The sequence below is a fragment of the Camelus dromedarius genome, chromosome 30 (genome assembly GCF_036321535.1).
Source record: "Camelus dromedarius isolate mCamDro1 chromosome 30, mCamDro1.pat, whole genome shotgun sequence".
In the NCBI taxonomy this organism is placed as follows: Eukaryota; Metazoa; Chordata; class Mammalia; order Artiodactyla; family Camelidae; genus Camelus; species Camelus dromedarius.
The window spans coordinates 11,969,486-11,988,643 of NC_087465.1; the positions used below are offsets into that span (position 1 = coordinate 11,969,486).

At 40.2% G+C, this 19,158-nt stretch overlaps 1 protein-coding gene across 15 annotated transcripts in view; it reads right to left on the reverse strand.

The window, feature by feature from the left end:
* Positions 1-19,158, reverse strand: part of NCOA2 (nuclear receptor coactivator 2) — a 227,297-nt gene that overhangs the window by 94,703 nt on the left and 113,436 nt on the right. Inside the window, exon 1 of one of the 15 annotated variants that reach the window (XM_064480870.1) lies at positions 17,625-18,210. The exons of 13 other annotated variants lie outside the window; for them this stretch is intronic. The gene's annotated coding sequence lies outside the window, so the exon portion shown is untranslated. Of the gene's footprint in view, positions 1-9,195; positions 9,289-17,624; positions 18,211-19,158 lie in introns of those variants that run through there. One more of the 15 variants, XM_031441493.2, reaches the window with a different exon arrangement.

Sequence of the window (19,158 nt, forward strand, 5' to 3'; positions counted from 1 at the left end):
AAAAAAAAATCAGCAGGGGAGCTTTTAAAAAATACCACATTACCACATGATCCGGCAATTTCACGTATAGGTATATATTGAAAAGAATAAAAAGCAGGGACTAAACAGATATATGTACACTCATATTCACAGCAGCATGGTTCACAACAGCCAAAAGGTGAAAGCAACCCAGATATCCATCAACACATGAAGGGACGAAATATGTATATACATAAAAGGGAATATTACTCAGCCTTACAAAGGAATGAAATACCGATACATGCTACAACATGGATGAACCTTAAAAACAGGATGTTGAGTGAAAGAAGTCAGACACAAAAGGCCATATATTATGATTCCAGTTACATCAGAAACCTAGAATAGCCAATGTCATAGAAACAGAAAGTAGAATTGTGGTTACCAGGGGCTGGTGGGAGAGGGGTGAGTGCTTACTCTTTAACAAGTTGACAGTTTCTGTTTATGAAGAGAAAAAAGTTCTAGAGAGGGCCAGCAGTGATGCTTGCATGACAATGTGAAGGGGACTTAATGCCACTCAATTATACATTTAAAAATGGTAAATTTTATGTTTTGTATATTTTACCACAATTGAAAAAAAACCACGTGTGTATACATACACACACACACACACACACAAAACACAACAGAACACCGTTAGTATTTTGCTTAAAAACTCTCCAAGTAATGTAAATGTTAAAATAGGGTTAAGAACTGCTACTTCATACTCTCTTTGGTGGCATCACCTATTTTCAAGATTTCCCAAATCTTTCTTTCCACCCGTCCCTCTCAAAGCTTCTACTTCAAAAATCCAACTAGGTGCCAACACACAAAATTGAGCTCATCCATCCCATCTCCCCACTGCAAAATGGCCCCTCCTGAAAGACCAACACCCACTGAACATCCTCCCCCTGTATTCCCCCCGTCAAATCATCGGCGTGGCTTTGCCCCTTAAAAACCCTCAAGCCCCACTTCTTGTCACTGTGATAGTTGCCACTGCTTCCAGCTCAGACCTTCCCTTACTTGTATTATATGACATAAGCTTCCTTACCTCCAGATGACTTCCCTGCTCAAAGTCTTCAGTAGACTCCACTCCCTCTGACATAAAGTCCCTGCTGCTCCAAATGTCTCAGAAGGTGCCTTATGACCCACCATGCCTGTTTCTCCAGGCTGGTCTCTTGCCTATTCTGCTCGCCCTGGGAAGTGGAAACTGCCCGTGGTTCCCCACCTGCTACATACCAGTTCTCACCTCTTTTCTTGTGCTTGTTACACATGGAACAAACCATGTATCTTCCCCCTTTTGGCTAACTCCCACTAATCTTTTAAAACCTAGCTCAGATGACCCTCTCCCCAAGATTAAATTCCCTTCCTCTGTCTTTTAATAGAGTGTGTGTGTGTCTATATATGTATATGTGTGTATGTACATATGTGTGTATGTACATATGTGTGTGTGTGTATGTATGTATGTATGTGTGTGTGTGTGTATATAGACACACACACACACACATATATATAAAATGCTACTATTAACCACATATATCTTAATTACCTGTATCTTTTTCCTTAGCAAACTGTAAACTCCATGAGGGGCAAAAACTAAGTATGTTTCATCTTTTTATCCTAGGCCTTTATCAGAATACCTGACACCTAGCACTTAATATCCATTGAATAAATGGCTTTACAAACTGCTATATGGCATTTGAAGCTATTTTATCAAAATAGGTAACATAATTTACTATGCTATATTGGTATTATTTTATTTGATCTTCACAAAAACCCTATGAAGTCATTATCATTATCATTCCTTGGAGCACAGAAAAAAATCAGACAACATGCCCAAGGTCAAACATAGCCAACAGGTGGTAGAGCTGAGAGGCGTGTCCAGGAGAACCTGCAGGGCCCGCACCCCACCTCTTCCCCTCCGCTAATGCAGACGTGGGTGTTCTTGCCTGTGTATGTTTTGAGGAATCAAGTAGATATTTCCTTCCAGATTTTTCTCTATAATTTTTAAAGTTATTATCTTAACACACAGTTTGCATCTTTTGAAAATTAAAAAAGCTTTAGCATGTTACTACATAGTCTTCATAACCTGCATGATAACTACCCACAAAGAAAAAGGTAGACTCTGCGATGAGATTGAAAAAAAAAAAACCACCCCACAAAAAAACAGTAGGCCAGCTTAATATGAATCAACCAAATGACTTGATGCTAAAAATAATAAATATACTCTTAGATTATAAGAACAAAAGCAAAATTAGAAATCTGCAATTTGGACAGAAAAATGAAATTCCATTGTTGCTCAAAAAAATAGAAATAAGTGCCTGGGGAATTTAGTCAATGAACAGACACCACCCAAGACTGTATTTAAATAAGCAGGGATATGTATGGGTCTGTGTGCATGTGTGTGTGTGCATGTGTGGCAAAACAGTTAGGGAGATGAAACATACATAGGTAAGAAAACACACTCAATGTGTTGAAAGGATATTTCAGAGAAGAGATGTCTTGGGTGTTTGGTAGTTATTCCATGTTGGATAGTGTATTTAGCACTACATTATTTTATTTAATTCTCATCATCCTACAAAGCAGATATTGTCCCTTGTCTTAGAGGAAAAAACAGATTCAAAGAAGTTAACTTACTTGTTCAAAGTCTCAAAGCTTATACGCTATGGCCCTGGACTTGAAACCAAGTTCTGATTGCAAATCCCATGCTCTTTCTACAATTCTTCACATTTTCTAATAAAAGCCACTAAATAACTATCTTAAAATACGTAACAGGAGAGTTGATGATGGTACAAAGAAACGATCTAGTTAAAACATTATTGGAAAAAAGAACACATCATCCTCGAAGTCTATGCGATGTCCATCCCTGGAGCCCTTCAGCTCTTAACATCGAGAGACAGATAGACAGCTGACACCAGAACTCCCGGGTAAGGTCGGCATCTCCACATGTAGTTAATTATTGACCTTCCAACATGAACCGAACAGAGGAACCAAAAGCCACGACCTTAACCAATGCTATATGAACGCATCAGATTTTTCATTCTCTCTTTTCAGCATCACCAGGGAAGCATGGGCTTTTCCCTTCCATTAATTTCCTTCTGAATTCTCATGTCACGGTCACACAGTTATCTGTGCATCATTTCCAGCCCTCAGCCTGGTCCCACTGCCCCAGGTCCTGACTGGACCAGCAGTGAATGCAGTGCGTTACTCACTGGAAGCACATTATACTGAACGTAGGCTTAGACATTTAGGGCTGCACCAGGCCCCCAGAGGCTCAACTGGGCCCGACTTGTCTCCACACCCACAGCCAAGACTTATAAACCAGTGGAACATCTGTTTTCAGCGTCTGGCAATAACTGGGTCGATTTCTCTTCCTTTGGTACATTCTGCTCATAATAACCCTTGTACAAGAAACAGCTTCCCTTTTACATCTGTTACCTTGTCTCTCCTCCTTCTTAATCCCTGGTGCCCTGATTAACAGTTCCAGCCAAGTACATTAGAAAATTATGTTCCAGACTCTAATTACAACTGTCTTGAGGTTACCTGGTAGTTAAAATAATCTGGAGGTGACAGGAGATCAAACCAGGGAGGCCAGAAGAGGCGTCTGGAATGAGCCATGATAGAAATTCTATTTCAATCTGAGCAGAGGTAGCTGTATATAACTCAGTAATGGTTAACTTGGACAAACAAGTATCCTGGTTTATTATCTAAATGAAAGACTAATAAACTCTACAAACAACCAAGTAGAAAAGTCAGGGAATTTAAATTGGTCTTCCAATTTTAAATGTGAAGAACAGAAAAACACAAGAAGTCGCACAGACCTTCTCAGTAAGCGACACATAGTGCCAGACAATCCATGCCCACAGCCCGTCCTAAGACCCTCGATGGGCTGTTACAAGGAAGCTTTCATCCGGCTCCTCTCACTGAAGACTCCGCAACAACACCATGAGACACTGCTCCCCTGGCATCTGATCTGGGCATCCGGTCTAAGGCCACCCGGCAGTCTATGGGAGCACCTCGGCACCAAGGTTCTATCTGGACAAAGATGGTGGTGATGGGCTGAGCAGCAGATTCTCAGGCTGTGGAATATGGAAGACAGAGCTGTTCTGTGGGCAGAGAGAGAAACTGAAAGGACACAGAGGAAGAAACCGCAGGATGATAAAGTGACAAGGTGCAATGAACAAGCCAGATGTGAAGCAGAGAAAAGATATGCATTGAGTGAGAGAAGGCTGGTTAGCAGAAGCACCTTTGGCTCTGGTCAACAAATACAGAATGGTTCTCAACCTTTCCTCCCCATAAATCATAACACATGCTCTGCTAGCCCAGATTTCCACAGTTGGGCTATTAAATAGTCAGAGAAGCTCTCCATGTGGGCGAATTTGTGGCCCATGAGCTATAACTCTACCCCTTCCCAACCCTACCAGCACGGCCAACCTATTTCACTGCATCCCCTAACTTGGCCCTGAAGGCAGGGCAAGCCTGGCCCCCGCCTCGGCTTCTGCTTTCACCATCTACCAGCTGTGTGGCCTTGGGAAAGATACTTAACCTTTCTGAGCTTCAGCTTCCATGTCTGTAAAATCCAGAAATAATATTCACAAGCTTGTATAAAAATTAAATGAGCTCAATGATAAAAGTTCATAGTCTGATATACAGAAATTACTTCACGTAAGTCACCCGCTGTCATCAACATGGCCCCTGATACCTGAAACACTCGGCTCTAGGACGTACTCCACAAATAGCGCCCTTGTTCCAACAAGGCACTGCTCTTGCCTTCTTGTCTGAGCTCTTACACTGTAAAACAAATGCTTTTTTTTGCAGTGTATTGTGGGCCACATTTGTCAAGTTTTTGTGCTCTTTGCTGGTTATTTCCCTGTTTCAAACGGCCCCCAAGCATGGCGCTGTCGTGCCGTCTGGCGTCCTAAGCACAGGAGGCTGTAATGTGCCTTACGGAGAAGATGCAGGTGTTAGACGAGCTTCCCTCAGCACGAGTAATAGAGCTGTTGGCCCAAAGTCCAACGTTAGTGAATCAACAATATATACTAAATAAGGTGTCTTTAAACAGAAACACACTCAAAATAAGGCTATACGTTGTGACCAGAGACTTGCAGGGACCTAACCCTGCACTCCCCTAGAAGCAATGGCTCAGTATTTGCTAATGCAGTGTTTGCCATGACTTACAGGACACAGCTCCTGCAAACAAGAATCGTCTGTAGTGGGTGGGGGTATAGCTCAGTGGTAGAGCATGTGCTTAGCATGTACGAGGTTGCATGAGGTCCTGGGTTCATCCCCAGTACTTTCATTAAAAAAAAAAAAGAATGGCCCTGGTTTGGGGTTGAGGGGGAGAAGAATCGGCTGAAGTTCATTAAAGGTAGCACCTGGGAGTAGGTGAGAATGAGGCAGGAAGCTAGAAGGGTAGAGGCAGATCACAAAAGGGCCTTCATGTCCTACCAAGGAATGCAGGGATGCAGACTTCACAACGCTCTAGTCTGGTTACTGATTAGAACACTGGGCATGGGAAATGTCTATAGCTTCCTGCTCCTTGGTGTATCCCTCGCATCTGGCACAGGCGTATCACCTACAAGAACGCCTTACACACACTGTCCTCTTGGCTCAGAGCAGCACTGACAACAGAAAATACTGTGGGTCACTAACAGTCTAGTAGCCATGGGGAATGTCAAAAGAAACAGGTGAAATTAAATTTGGCAATATATTTTAACGCATTATATCCAATATAGTATCTTTTCAACATGCAATCAATATTCTAAAAATCATTAATGAGCTATTTAATTTCTTTTTGGTGGGGGGGAGGGGCATTCTGTCTTCAAAATCTGAGTGCGTTTTGCACTCAGTTCAGACTCACCACATTTCAAATGGTCAAAAGTCACCTGTGGCTAGTGGCTCCCACGTGGGCAGTGAATGCTAGAGTATCCCACACATTCTCCAATGCCTGGGGATCAGCTCCTACTATTCTCATAAGAATCAGCTCAACCTTCACTTTCTCTGCTAAGTGTCCCCTGAGTAATCCTCTCCCCAGCCCTGGGGCAGTTACTCTTCTCTGTACTAGTGAAACACCGGACAAAATTTTACAACAAATAGTTGTTAAATAATGAACAGAAGGAATTCAGTGCAAGAAGGAAACTGACTATTTTTGCATTTTAGAAATAAACCAACACACAGGATGGTTCATCAAGGGAGGATGAAGATAAACAACAAAGCTCTATCCATACTTAACTTTCCCACTCACTTCCCCCTAAATCCAGTTACAAAAGTTTAATGAGGGGAAGTCTTTCCCACCATGAATACTGACAAGAAAGAGTGATGTCAGCTAGGAAGAAATATGCTTGTTCACTATTAAAGTTTGAAGAAGTCTAAGTGATCCCTATCTGAAATACTATGCAGACAGGACTCCTCTCTAGGGAATTTGCATGGATGCAAAATGACTTACAACAAATCTTAAGTCAATGGTTTATATTCCAGGAGTGTTCTCAATGTCTTAATTCTTTCAACATTAAGATTATAGCATTTGGTGCACCTCACAAAATCTTTAAAAAATATATAAATAGTAATAACTAAGTTATCTTTAAAGTCAAAGCAAATGTATGTTTATATTATACAACATTAGTGATTATTACAATACAAACTATAACCCTGCATGTTTACTATGAGTTGGGGAAACGAGTCTTTGCTACAACTAAAATACACATCAGAAAACGCCAAGGCTTACCCTCTTTAAGGCAAAGGACTGCAACACACGTGAGAGAAATGGGGAAGCCAACTGACTCCAAAATTTTCTCAGCATTTCTGACTGGTAATTTTTAGAGTAAACACTGCAAGAAGCGCCCTGGAACCATTTGCTAGCTGTTGTGCAGGTTTTTTCACTAATTGAATTTTATATCCCTTTGGCTTCCAAAGAATTAAACTGTATGTAAAGTGGAGCCTAGTACCTTAATCCTGCCTAAATCTTCCCAAACTCTGACTTTCTCAAAAAAAAAAAAAAAAAAAAAAAAAAAATCAAAAAACTCCTAAGAATGTATTTCAGTGAGTTTTACAACACTGAATACTAAGATCATCTTTAATTCCATCTTTATCTACCCTATCTTTCCTACAAATTAAAAATCTCTCCAAGAAGCAAACCCCCTCAGTCTAACAAGATCAGGCCTGATTATAATATTTGTGGTTAATTATTGTGGCTGGAATTCTGAAGTGCAGCAGGATTTGCAAGCTAGTCATCTGGCTTGTTTAGACACTACCCTGACGTCAAAACGTGTGTCTTTTAACTCTCTTACTAAGACTGGGGTTCTCCCTCATGCCCTAACTTCCAGAAGTTATGATATTTTTAGATATTTAAGATATTTTCAATACAATGTATCAATCATTTCATTAATGTGCATTAAAATTGGAAAGGACTGACATTTGATGTCCTAGAGAAAAACAACATGATCAGGAACCAGAACTATTCTAGTTTTAAGGGAATGTAAGTAAAATGCCTTTCTTCTGGTACAATGCAAAGGAAACAGGAACAGGCACAGGTGGACACCAGTTAAAACTACCAATCAAACCTGCTCAGGGAAAAGTCACTGACACAGTCACCAGGGAACATATGCTGGGATTGGCCAAACAAGTTTTACAAAACACTCCTCTTCACAATTTAAAATTACTGAGATATAAGATAATTACATTCATTGAGGCTGGATTCCAGTACTAGTTATGTTATCTTGTTAGTTTAAATATCTTATTTGCCTTTGTTTTCCCAAAGTGTTTCACAGCATGCCTTGTGATAATAGTAAGTGCTCAATAAAAACACTCTGAACTATTCCAAAATCCTTGGATCGCTTCAAAGGCTTTAGATAAGGCAGCAAAATTAAGTTTAAAAGCAAAAACAAAGAAAAACAAAGAAAGCCTAAACCACCTGGCTATAAAAATTTTACTATTCAAAATTTTTAACATGGGATGGTTGAAACCAGTATGTAATTGTCTTATACCTTATTTATATAAGAATGTGGAAGAATCCTACAATTAAGAAATAAATTCCAGAATAATTAAAACCACAGGTAATCAATTGTTTATTTGAACCAAGCTGCCTTTTTATGTAGGTAGACTAAACTAAGGTGACCACCATGTGTGTTTTTTTTTTAAAGTCCCACTTAATAAGATTAATGATTTATTAAATTATATTGTGCTAAGATATGATTTGTAGATATTATAAGGAAGAGAATCTCCTGCACTTAGTATAATTAAAAAATATGTTTGAGCTGCTCTTACCATCTTTTCTTGGAAAAGATAATAAAAGAATGAATTCTTTGTAAACTGTTTATACAGTGCATAATAGCCTGATAGATTTCTTACCTCCTCCAATGTCAATTTTAAAAGAGAGATGTATACAATATAATAATATATGTGGTTTGAAACATACACACACCTCAAGTTGGGCATATCTGCTCTAAATGAAAAATGCATTAGTGAATTCATACCCCTGGTAATGTTGTAAAATAGTTAACCCTTTTCAGATAAAGTTTATGATTATCTTTCACCAATCTCAGATTTTTAAGTTCCAAGGTTAAGAGAAAGGTACAGATTGCTAAGAAAATTAAAAGCATTAGCATAAGCAAAAGTGGACAAGCACAGTCTGAAGACTAACTGAATGTTTTCAGCTTTCTGCATGTAGTGCCATAAGGATGTAATAAATCAGACAAAGTTACGTACTGTATGCAACAAAAAAATCATTCATTCAACACCTCAACCAAATAGGAAAGATTTATTACCTAACTGAAATTTAGATAATTTCAAATTCACTGCAAAGCTCTTTTTAAAGCTTGAATTACAAAAGGACATTGAAGAAAAATTAAGAGAGATACAAATTTAAAGCTTATTATTTATTCCTTAATGAGTAAGATTTGCATTGGATTCTGCTTTGGAATTTCAGAAAATGCTTACTAATACATTTCCTAAAACAAGCATGAGACTGTATTTGGCCACATAAAGAAACTGCAAGAAACCTTTAGTCACTAAATAAACACAAAAGAAATAGTGAACGGGAAGGAATCAATTTGGATCGCATTGTATCCATTTTTTCCTGAGAACGTTATCACTGCCTGGTTGTCATGCTCAGCTCTCCCTCGACAACACGCACATCCAATCCACAAGCACACAGAATTTCAAGAACATTACCAAATATTAAGTCAGAGCACTTGTGAAACACACCTGGTAATTGTCCACAGCCTCTGCAGTTCAAACCAGAGCTCAGCAGCTTGTCTTTATCTTCACCAGTGACATACACAAAAATACCATACATCACTTCCAAAAAGAAAAAGAAAAAAAAAAAAACCCCACAATTAGCCATAAATGTATTGCCTCAGAGATAAATCTCCTCTGTTAACCCAAACCAACATCCTGCCTTGATGTAACCTGAGCGCACGCCGAGCGCCCTGCCGCTTCCCCCCTCTAGCACTTGTCTCTAACCATAGCTGACAAACTAGCCTCACAAATCCTTTTTTAGCTGCTGATCAGTCAGATCCCCCTTTGACAATCCAGCATGGTGGAACACTCGAATATTCTTCCTGCTTCTATTCTACTGCTTGCTCTAAAAACCAGTTTCCTTTTCATTGAGATAATAGCCTTTTCTGCAGTCACATGACTCAAGCTACATTAGCAGAGCTTTATGATAATAGACTGAGTAAGCCTCTACCCCCTCCTGTTATTAAGGGGATGTCTCTCTCTCTCTCTCTCACACACACACACGTGTGCACAATGCACACATGCACTCATATACATGTGCTTAAAATTATTTATTCTTCTTGGAATTACCATAATAGACCAAGAAAAAGTATACCCTATTGTGAAAATACTAACAATTTCTAGATCTGCTGCTAAAAATAACTGCTAAAAACAAACATTCTGATGCACGGTCTCCCTCTCAGAGGATGCAGCTGGCTGGCCACGAACACTCCCCAGTGCACAGTCGATGAAGCGGGGCCGTCAGGAGGAAACATGTCCTCCCCTGTTTCATAAGCTTTGCCCTCAGTGATACAAAGCTGAAAAATCTGGCATAATGAACACTCTGGAGACATCACAGCTATCCACACATTGGGAATTAGTCTCACGTGTTAGTAAAACACATGTAAGCATACTTTTTAACATCAAAATGTATTCTTACTAGGAATATATCCTAAGAAATTTATAAGTGGTCCACAGAAGACAAATATTACCATGGCCAAAACAATCATAAAATATAGTAATCAAAAGTTCTTTGGAGTCTGGCCAATTTGATCTATTTCCAATAAACCATCAACTCTCAAAACACAAATGTGGAAATACCAGGTCAGTGCCTAACACATGGTGGTTCTCCGTAATTTTTTTTTTAAACGTCCTTGGTCACAGGTTGAAGTACTTGGAAAAGAGACAGCAGCAGACGACGTTATCCGCTTAGTTCATTTTGGGTTATTCATAGTCAGTTTGTTTCATCTACCAATCAAGCAATCTGGGGAAGGAGTTTAAATGTAAGAATGTGCTGAGAAGTCGAAAATGGAGAAAAAGACGGGTCAGAAAGAAAAAATACACTGAAGCACGACACACAACTGGGAGAGGGCAGCCACTACAAGACTAAAAGAGAGACACTGTTCGACCGAAGCCCGCAGACCCAGCTACAGTTCACATGTCCTGGTTTTACTTACTGCCTTGGTTTTCTCATCTCAGAAATAGGAAACATTGTAGGTATTTTAATATTTTAAACTTCATTTTGACGTTTTTGAAAAATTGAAGTATAGTTGGTTTACAATGCTGTGTTAATTCCTGGTGCACGGTATAGTGATTCAGTTAAACATACATATATATTCCTTTTCATAATCTTTTTCATTATAGGCTATTATAAGATATTGAACAGAGTTCCCTGTGCTATACAGTGGGACCTTGCTGTTTGTCCATTTTATATGTAGTAGTATCTGCAAATCCCAAACTAAACTTGTAACTGTGGTAAAATACACCAGATTAAAACTTACCATTTTAAGCATACAGTTCAGGAGCAGTAAGTCTACTCACACTGTTTTGCAACAGCTCTCCCGACCTTTTTCATTTTGCAAAACTGAAACTCTGCACCCATTAAACAACTCCCATTTCCCCTTCCCTCCAGGCCCTGGGCAAGAGCCATCACTTTCTGTTTCTATGAATTTAACCACTTTAGATGCCTCATGCAAGTGGAATCTGAAGTATTTGTTTGTGTGTGTGTAGATATTTTAAAGAATAATTATTTTAACACCTGGAGAGCAAGACCAAGAGTTTTCATCTCACACAATCATTTTACACTAACGGCACTATTCCTAAGCAAACCAAGCCAAAATTGTATTCTTGGAAACAGAAAACCCAAGAATCGTGACAGATACAACTAGACAGAAGGGATTATTATCATATAAAAGTTCTCTCTACCAAAAACTCAGTAAATTTCTCAGAACTAAAAGAATTTGATCATTCTAATTCTGAAACTGGAAGTTTAATCACCCACTCCACACATAAATAACTTGGGTAGGATGAAGCAGGTGTTTATTGATTCTCTTCAAGTCACTGGAAGGCATGCTAGCCGCCCTGGAAGACGGTCCTATCATCTCACCAAGCCTCCAGCGACCACACAGGCATCAACCAGCACAGCTTCAGTGAGGACCCGAGCGGAGAAATTCAGAGAATGTTGCAGACACTAAGAAAACATATTTAATGCTAGCACATGGGGATACCGCACCACAAAAAGCCAAAGCACAAAGATCCTTCAAAGTTATAATGATTTTAACAGCCACCCAAATATTTCCTCTGTGCACTCAATATCTAAAGTCAGTAATTACCGAAGGCATCACAGGAAATTAATGTCTCATAGGAAACTAATCTCATAGCAGATAACGAGAAAAAACTTTTTTAAAGGAACAGCATAACAGTTGCAGGGGTTAGTTTTGTGAAATCCCCCCAACCTAAGTTTGTTCTTTTTCTCTGTTCACAGCATCATCAAACCTTTGGTTATGTTTAGGTCATGTCCATAGAGTTAAGGTGAAGTCACAGACACTCTAAAATTACCACCACGTGTCCTTTATTAACTACAATGGCGTTTTATGGATTATTTCTCAGCCAACCATGGGCAGCAGCAAAATTCACTGTGATTCACTGATCAAATCCACCACAGTAAGAAGATGTCTCCTGCCAAACACTTCCAAGTAAAATGTCTTAATCCAGATTCTGTGCTTACACGTCAAGATTTATTGCTGTTATTAGCAAATATGTCCCTTTTGTTGTCTTTGGCAGGTGAGCACACATAGGTGGCACTGTCTAACCCCCTCCTGAGGGTTGCAGCAGAATCTTCCATTACCCATTGCAACCCCCTTTCTTCACTAGGGCAGCGGTGTTTACAAGGGAATTGGGACTGGATAATTTGTAAGGGTGTTTCTAGCTTTAATGTTTCTTTATGATGGTGGTCATACGTATACAACTGTGATTCATTTCTTAAACCAAAAGCCTGGTGAGAGGTAAAACAGAGATTCAATAGAGTGATGTTTTACTTTTCATAAATTGAGACAAAATTTACATTCAGTGCAATAAACAGTTCTTAAGAGTAAAGTTCAAGAGTTCTGACAAATGAAAGCACCCAAATCCACACTCCTATCAAGATACACATAACACTGTCAATACCCAGTAAAGCTTTCATGGGCCTGTTCTCAGGCAATCTCTACTCCCTCCCTCCACCAACAATATCTACTATTATTTTTTATTATCACAGATTACTTTTGCTTTCTCTAAAACTTTGAATAAAGGGAATCATACAGGAAGTACTCTTCATGCTTCTTTCAGCATAGTGTTTTTTAGATTATCCTTCTGACTGCATATATTAATAATTTGTCCCGTTTTAGCACTAAGGGTAATTCCATTGTATCAATACACTATAGTTCATCTATTCTCTGGTGGGCATTTGGGTTGTTTCCAATGGGGGCCTTGTGGTAAACAGAATTCTAAAATGCTTCTGAAAGATTTGCCCACCCTGCAAGGTACACACCCTGCCTCCTCCCCAGCACTGTAAATACAATGGGTTTTCCCTCCAATGATTAGGTTATGTTATACTGCACAACTGATTTTAAGATAGGAGATTACTGGGGAGGGCCTGGCCTAATCCTAACAAGTTTTCTCCAACAAGCAGCAGCAGAAGTCAGAGTTCAAAGCACACGAAGGATTCAGTATACTTTTGGTGACGTGAAGATAGGGGAAACCACATGCCAAGGAATGCAAGTGACCTCTGGGAGCTGGGAGAGGCACCCAGTTAACATGGAGCAGTCCCACAGCTGCAGGGTCCTGAAATCTGCCAGCAACAAGAATGAGCCGAGGGAGGAGCTTTCCCCCAACTCTCCAGATGAGAACTCATTTTTGCTGACACCTTCGTTTCATCCTGGGCAGAGAACCAGCCAACGCCATGCTCGATTTCTGCTCTACGTGATGGTGAGCTAGTAAGTGGGGGTTGTCTGTGGTAATCTGTTACTCAGCAAAAGAAAATGAATGGAGGGGGTGATTATATATAAGTTGCTACCAACACTCACGTCCAAATCTATTCATAGACATAAGTTTTCATTTCTTGTGGGTAAATACCTGGGAGTGGCACTGGGGGCTCATGAATAAGTACATAGTTAAAAGAAACTGTCGAACTGTTTTCCAAAGCAGCTTTACCAGTTTACACTCCCACCAGCCATGCATGAGAGATCTGGGTGTCCCACCACCTCACCAACATTTGGCATTTGTTAGTCTTTTTAGTTTAACTGAAATCCTAAATGTGTTAGCAGCCTTCTCTACATGTAGGGTGTAATCCGGGTCTGTTTCCTTCTCGGTAGAGTTTTTATAACATTTACAGCTAACACCACCACATTAAGCGCTGTTTTGTATTCTCTGCCAGCGTTTCTTAAGGGTCAAGTTCCTCTCACTGAAGCATAAACATTGAAGGCACTGATCATGCCTTTATTCCTCTAAATCCTCAATTTCATCTATCCTAGTGCTGTATCTATAGATCACGTGGTCAAATTTATATACTGACATTTCTTTTTCCTTAAAATGGTAATTAAGTAGCAACATGAAAAAATGCTTTTGAAGAGGACTTGGAATTACACTTTATTTTGAATCCATCACTAAATACACAACCTTGAGCAAGTTACTTAACCTCTCTGAGCCTTAAGGGCTCCTTATCTGTAGAGGGGGACCCACCTATACTGCACTGTGGCAGTTAGGGTTCTATGAACTATATGGAAAGCAACTAGCCCGAAGCCTGGCATAGGAGGCCATCAACTGAAGGCAGCTATTACTAGCTCTTAGTCTGATAAGATGTTCAGCAAAAAGAAGACAGAAACAGTATCTTTCTCTCATAACTTTAAGGAAAGAATGGAAAAGAGAATACATAAAATGTTAGAAAGAGTTGCATTAGGTAGATGGGACCATAGGTGATTTTCATTCTAATTTCCAAACCTTTAGTAATGTTTCCGTAATTTTAAAATACAGCAATATGTTGATAACTTCTAAAACTGGGTGAAGGGTACACGGAGGGGGAGTTATAATACCATGCTAAATTTCCCTTTTACAAACTTCAAAAAATTAGAGTATACTGTACCAAAAAGGGTAAATCTTTAATCTACAATGATTTCTAAGACCATACACTTTATTTATTCATATGATTAGAAATGAGATAAACTCTAAATGTGCCGCATTTAACAAGTGGCAGAGTGAGAGTGTGAACAAACTTTAAGTCAGTTATGATATTAATTTGTTAACCCATTAGCACTGTAATTCTGTTATACCTAAATATTAGGTTTTTAAAACCTGATAAAATATCATGGAAGAGTTACACTGTCTGTTAAATACGTTTTTAGTGCAATGAGGAATATGCTGCATAAATAAATAGTGAGTGAGTAAGGCGAAAAGTAAGAATGCTCTTTTGGATTGGCTGTTTTCATCAGGCACCTGTGACCACAGAATTATGTCACTTGGACCTCTGGCCTCTTTCCTCAAGAGGTGAGCCAGGGACAGAGAAAAGGCCTCTCTGTGAATTCCCTGCCTATGGATGGCATCCTGCTAACACTGACTAAAGAGTTCCTTCTTTTGATATGTAGGGAAATAAGCCTTCAAGGCCCAACTGTGCTAAGTGAGCAGTGAGTGCTACTTTGTTGGGTTGTTTCCAATAAAAGGCTTATGCAAACAGCAGTGCATAAATGCCTATGATACTTCTGCAGGAGATTATACCCACACAAAAGACAGCTGAGGAGCAGGACTGGAGAGCACAATCACTTCTAAATATGACTCTGCCAAGTCGCCACTTCATGAAATGAAATAACACACAAATAGCACGCTACATTTCCATCTCAGCATCTGTACCTCATCCAAGGACTTTAGAGGCTTCAACTACTGAATCAGGCTCTTCCCAATTAGTGCGCATGTAAACCACTCTAAAGGAAGTCGCCTTGAAGAGGTGCGTTTCTTCTTTGAAGTACTAGGTTACCACTGAAATTCCTAGGTGATCTGTTAACCAGAGTTAGTGAGAACCCCCCGTGGTCTGTCAGAGTTTATACCTTTTATTCCTCTGGATTCTAAAAGTGCCTAAGGCTCAGGGAGTAGATTAAATACCACAAGAATTTGATTCATTGATTAATCCAGCTTTCTTGAGATTGGCATCATCTCTAACAGGATCAAGGACCATTCAGAATTATAAAATCATGGGGGTGAAAAAGAATGTGAGATCCACCTCATCCTGGGACTCCTGGAGCCTTCCATCTCGAACTCCCAAACATGGATACCCCCACGGTCTCAAGCTAGCCTTTTTTGAATATGGAAACTTATTATCATTTCCATATTAATTAAGGAGAAAGCTTCCTAAACTGTTATTAAAAGTTCAAAAAGTAACCAAAGGCTGAGACTAGACCACACTGCTTCTTTAAAAGGTTAGAGAGGATTGAGGTTCCAGGGACAGAACAGAAGAACTATGCCCTTTGGCCTTAAACACACCTGCCTGACATCCTTAAACTCTTGTGTGTTAACCAGGTTCGCTCTTCTGACTCTGCTGTTTTCTGGACCCCCTACACACTGACTTCTCCCAAATAGAGCCAGAAGAAAGGGACAGTCACACACGCAGAGGACCGGAAGAGCCTGGCCTGCTCTTCACTTTGTATAGGAACGGAAGGCTTCGCAGGTGACTGATAGTAAGACTTCTCTTTGTCCTTGACAACCTCTTTTGACTAAGATCTGACTGAAAGTTTTAACTTGTTCATAAACTTGGCCTTATAAACAGAATAGACAAAAAGCTCCCCTTTGTGGAGATGCTATATTCTGAGGCAAACAATTAATTATTCATCTATTCTAAATTTCCACAGGCACAGGAGGCACCTGTGACAAAAGGCGCTAAGGACACGTCTTGTGTTTGTCTCTAAGACCACAGCTCTCTCGGCACATTGCTGGCTCTTAGCACCTGAGCCAATTCTGACTCAACTTTTAACAACTGTCACTCGTGACATGCTTTTGTAAGAGGTGGAGGATTTCTTTCACCTTCCCCTCACCCCAGTTCTATCTTTTTCTGCTTTCTCCTTAGTCGTTCCTTCCTTTCATATCATTAAGAAATGACTGATCCTTGCCTGGAAGAGGGTAATAATTGCAATCAGAGGGGAAAAATTGTTAGAGGGAAAAGGAACCTTTCCTTAAAGCCCCATAGGCCACAGGAATAGTTTATAATGAAGGAAAAAACGTTTTTGACACCTGCTCTAATGTCTTTCACCTCTCCTTCTCGTTCTTTTTCTTTTTTAGCTTCAGATTAACTCACTTCATTCAACAAATATTTATTCAGTCCCAATGTCATATAATGCACTAAATCAGGCACTGGGAATACAAAAATGAACAGGACAAAAATCCCTGCCCTCTAGAGACCCATAGTCAAGGAAGGTGAACAGAGAAGGAAGCAAAGTTTATAAAATATGATCAGAAATGCCATCTCCAGACAAAGAGGAGAACAGCTGATTTGGAAAGGGAAGGGCCAGGAAAGGCTTCAGAGAACAGCAGGTCAAGCAGGACTCCATCACATTTCTGAGGAAGGGGAGAAGCAGGTACAAAATGATTTGCTAGTAAAGAAAACCTTCCCCAGCAGGAGAGGAAGGTTTCCAGATTGGCCAGCTTCTCCTGTCTCTCCAACTTTGCCGCATCCTCCTGGGTTCTACTCCAACTACACCCCAGCCATTCATAGAAACCAGCTGGCAGAACGGGATGGGGGAGGGGAGCAGAGAAATGGAGGCAAATTGACCAAAAAAAAAAAAAAAGGATTTCTAAGGTAGGACCTAAACCAGCCTGTCACTGCTACTGAGTGGGTCTTGACCAGAATGGGAACCAAAGTGTAGCATTTTCACTGCTGTACATGAACCACAGCTACATTATCCAGTCAGCTCAAAACAAGAAAAGGTCGTTTTATTCTTTTTGATGTTTTTGATGTATTTCCCCCTTAAATAGGGCCAATTTCATAAAGAAGCCCCCTTCTTATTTATAAGCAAAGCATCTTACTCAGATTATATCAGGTCAAAACTATTTAACAAAATGAAGAGAGAAAAAAACTGTAAAGATACATCTTCTAAAAATCAAACACATCCAGTGCTTACCATGTGCCAGGTGCTGGTCTAAGCTTTGCATTGGTATTCTTATCTGGTTTCCTCACACCAGTATTATTGGGCTGGTACTATCATTACTCCCAATTTACTAAGGCACAGAGAGGTCCAGTAAAGCTGGGAAGAAAAAGGACCAGGGTTTGAACTCCTGCAGCCTGGTTCCAGAGTTGACCTTTAGCCGTGACACTGCACGCAAAAAGAATAGAGGGTGCTCAGGCTTAATGATCCCCATGGGTGCAGGCATCATGCCAGCGAGGTGTTTTGCATGTGGTGTCCCACTGGTTCCTCTAAATACCATGAGATTGGTTAATCTTCCCCTTTGAAAGATGAAAACACTGAGGCTCAGTGAGGTTAAGTAACTTATTCAAGATTACACAATCGAAAGACTGCAAAACACTGGTTATTTATTGGGTGCAAGTTATATGCCAGCCACTCTGACATGCGTTATCCCTTTGATCCTCTCAACAGCCCTGTAACACAGGTATTAATTTATCCCTATTTTATAGCTAAGGAAAATAAGGCTTAGAGAGAGGTTTGGGAATCTAATCAGAGTCAGGTTAGTAAGAACAAAAATTTAACCATGGACCAGTTGAGTCCCAAATCCCATTTTCCCCCTCTGATGCTGCTGGAAATAAAACTTTACACAGAAGCTGTAATATGCAAGGCATTATTATTAGGAGTACAAAGATGATTCCACCCCACACAGTAAGTTCACAGCATAAAGAGGGAGAAAGGGCTGCTATACAAATCACTATAATCTCCATTCATCTATTCCTCAACTGTTCACTGAGGTCCTCACCACGTGGAGGCACTGTAGACAGAGCAGTGAACCGAGATGAAAATTCCTGCCCTTCTTACCTTACAATCTAGAGAGGGACAATAAGCAAGATAAATGAGGGAAAGACACAGTATGTACCACAGTGGTGCTAAGTGCTAAGGAGGAAGAAAGAATGGAGGGGGATTAGGAAAGAGGGTAAGCTGGGGACATTTCAGCTAGGGCAGCCAGGGACTCTCCGGCTCTTCACCAGACTTTTAGACAAGAAGCAGATCGCCATCACCATGACAGAGAACTGTCCCCTCTCCTTCCCCAGTATTCCCTGACCCTCCTGAGAGCCATGGATAAACCCTATTTTCTCACCTTCAAGCCTGTTACAATTGGGCTTCTATCAGAACACTTTTTCAACCCTTGGCTTCCATGACACTGCAGGATCATGCTTTTCTTCCCACCTCCTTGATCTGTGTTGGGGCTACTTCTCCCTGCCACCAAGCAAAATGAACAAACAAAAAACACCAAAAAACAAAAGAAAACTATAGGTATTACTTGAACGGCAACCTTGGTTTTGCTTCTCGCTATAAAGCCAGCCCTCGTGGATCACACCTGCTGATGCAGTTTCAGGGATCACATCTGTAAAAACGGGACCCGATCTGCACTTCCAGCCTCACTTTAGCCATCGCCTGAGCTCCAGTGCCCTCCTTTCAACCCCCCGTAGACATCTCTCCTACGTGTCCACACTTTTCTGCAGAAACA